The 3,017-nt window shown below is 54.6% G+C and overlaps 1 protein-coding gene across 1 annotated transcript in view; it reads left to right on the forward strand.

Moving 5' to 3' along the window:
• The first annotated feature begins 1,420 nt into the window (after positions 1 to 1,420).
• The window catches only part of EGFL7 (EGF like domain multiple 7), a 12,685-nt gene continuing 11,088 nt past the window's right edge, over positions 1,421 to 3,017 (forward strand). The window contains exon 1 of the mRNA XM_017745401.1: positions 1,421 to 1,542. The gene's annotated coding sequence lies outside the window, so the exon portion shown is untranslated. The remainder of the gene's footprint in view (positions 1,543 to 3,017) is intronic.

Below are 3,017 nucleotides of genomic sequence, written 5' to 3' on the forward strand. Positions count from 1 at the left end.
GCACTAGGAAATAGGGAGGTGGGTGAAAATCTCACCTGCACAGCCAGCCTGGTGCTCAGCCTGAGCCTTGCTCCAGGCCAGCACTCACCGTCCCTCCCAGCTCACGCTGGTGGTAAAACCAGTGGGAGACAAGGAGGTTTTGACATTGTTAAATCTAAGAGGGAGGTTGGGCAGAAACGTTTCTCTGCTGGCCTGGAGACAAGCATTAATATTGGATGTCGTGGGAGTACACTTCTGGTGTGCAGAGGAGAAAGCTGTGGGGGAAAAATGTAAAACATCGGGCAAGGGAGGACTTCGAATTCAGGCGGCCGTGCAGGCAGGAGCCAAAATCCCCTGCTGCCTTTGTCAGGAGCTCATCACAGTGACATTAACAGCGCCAACAGATCTGATCTTCCCCCACTCTGAACTGGCATAACTCCTCTGCTTCCAAGGGAACTTTGCCAGGCCTTGTCCTGGGGGATTTCCCTCCCAGCATAATGAATATTAGCACAGAAGACACAGAACCCTCCCTGAGAGCGGAGGATTAAATGCTCTTTTAATGGGCTGTATGCAGTTCTTTAGCAGCCGACACGGGCACTTGCTTGAGCAAAGATTTGACCCAATAAATGGAACTGGAAAGGAAACATTTTGCAGTTAAAATACTGGCAGAATTTTAAAATGCTCAGTGCGCTTTGGGAGGAGCTGCCTATGGCTGAGGAGGCTCCAGTGGAGTCCCAGGAAGGAGCGTGCTTGGTCCTGTGCTGGGTGGTGGTGTCCTGTGAGGAGCTGAAGGATGGGTCCATCCTCTTCCTCACCATCAAATTCACGCTTGGAATCCCAGGGATTCAGGCAAAGGTTTCCTGGGCAGTGAGGGATGTTTGTCCTTAAATGAGGGTAAATGGTAAAACGCAGTGTGACGGTAAAATAGAGTGTTGGGGAACAGCAGATGGGACCACAAATCAGGGAGGTGAGCTCATTTACACCTGGGAGAGTGTGCCAGGTGCATCCTGTTCTCCTGGGTTCTTGGAAAATCCCAGCCTTGAGCACTGGCAAAACTACTGGAGGGGATAGATCCTGTCCAGCAAATCCCTTCAGCAGCTCAGCCCCTGCTTGTCCCCCGACTTGCTCAGCCCTAAAAGGTGCAAAGGCACCGTGGGTCTGCCTGGGTTCCCACTGGGATCACAGCAAGGTGAGGGAGGATCAGGGCCATAGGATGCTCCTAAAACACCCAGTGTGGGATGGGGATGGATTTCCTCATGCCCTGCCACGGGTGTGACAGTGTCTGTGCCTCTCTGGCACACCAGCGGTGTGAGCGCAGTGCCAGAGCCACAGGGACTCTGCGGCCACCACCCTGCTCTCATCCTCCACCCCGCTCTGCGGGGATCTTTGGGAGTGTCCAGGGAACACCAGGTCCATCGTGGGCAAGGGCTGGGTCACTGCTCTCTGCCTGCCTGACAAAGGGAGTGTGACACTGGGCTTCTTCTGTCCTCACAGAAAGAAACCAAGATGCTCCTCAAGGAAAGGATCCCTGCCCAGGACACCTGATGGAGCACCGCGGATGAGGTGAGTGTCTCTGCTGCAAAATGAGAACCTGTGCTTTCAGTATGGCCACCCAGAGAAGCTTTGGCTTCCACGTGCATTTTGCAATTATTAGACAATAATTCAGGCTCTGTTCATCTCCCCCGTACACCAGAAAAAACCCGGTGACACTCTCTGCATAACGAGATAATTACTGTGCCTCCAAGGCTCTGGGGAGAAGTTGCCTGTGCTGATGAAGTTAAGGGAGCTGAAGTCATTCCCCAGAGGTAGGATGGGTCCAGAGGGTGAACAAACCCGTGTGAGATGCTGTGTAACATGGAGCTGCACTTCCACCAGCGCCAGCAAGCCTTTCCTTGCTGTTGGGACGGATCTCTGTCTCCACCAGCACTTCCCAGAGAGGATTCCCCTCATTCCCTTCTCAAGGAGGATCCCACCGAAGCTCCTTTTACATCTGAGAGCCCCAAGCACCCAACAGCTTCCCCAGAGGGTGCAGCACGGCCCGAAACAGCTCCAGCTCCATCAGCAGCCCCAGCGTATCCCTGAGGAAATAGAGGGGATGGGCCAGTGATCTCAGTTGTTCTTTTGGAGCCATTATTGTTGAACTGGTAAATATTTCCTTTAAATGCTTACATGATTTCCAAAAAATTTACAGAGCTTAATGGGAACAAATATTCCCAGGGGGCTGTATCCTGCCATTCATTTGCACATCAGATCCCTGCTATCTTTAAGAATGGTTCTGTGCATGGGCAGGCGCCTAAGTCATTGGAAAAACAATAACCCTCTGTGCTCTAATTTTCCAGACAAAAATGTAGACAAAACAAGTGGCAATTTGGCACAAACCGAGCTGCTTTGATAAATAACTGGGCATTTAAAAGGAGAAGCCTGTAGGCAGCTGGGATCAGGCTGCCTGAGCTGTCCCGGGGCAGGTGTTGGGCAGCCGGAGCTGAGCCCTGCGTGTCACCCCGGGGAGTCTCTCGGGGTCTCCGCAGCTGGGGGGCCTTCCAAGGAATTCCCTAAGCATCCTTTAGGGCTGGCTGGAAACCTGGCGGGTCAGCACCGGCTCCTGCAGGACTCGGCTGTTGCAATGAGCTCAGGGGGATTAACGGGGCACGGCGGGAGGGGCTGGAGCAGGTCTCTAACCTAGGGAGAGGTGATGTCTCCCCCTAAACTCCTCTGTGCTCGTGGTGGGGAGTGCGGATTTGGGCAGTAATTTTTTAGTAAAGAGAATTAAATTGCCCTGGCCACTGCTCTGGTGATGGACCATCCCCCGGGGAGTCTGAACACCCCTGGGCGAGGGGCCGGGGCTGTGCCGGCATCTCTCGCTGTTAATCCGCTGCCCACCCAGGCGGGCTGGGCCATTGGGGGGCCGCGTGTCCTCGCAGCGTGGGGCACGTGGGGCCGGGCTGTGGGGCTGGGGGCTCATCCTGCCGGGGGGTCACCAGGTAAGGCTGCAGATCCACCCAGGGCGGGGGTCTCCCGCAATCCTATCTCCATCAGGG

Source organism: Corvus brachyrhynchos, unplaced genomic scaffold, assembly GCF_000691975.1.
Source record: "Corvus brachyrhynchos isolate BGI_N302 unplaced genomic scaffold, ASM69197v1 scaffold59, whole genome shotgun sequence".
NCBI lineage: Eukaryota > Metazoa > Chordata > Aves > Passeriformes > Corvidae > Corvus > Corvus brachyrhynchos.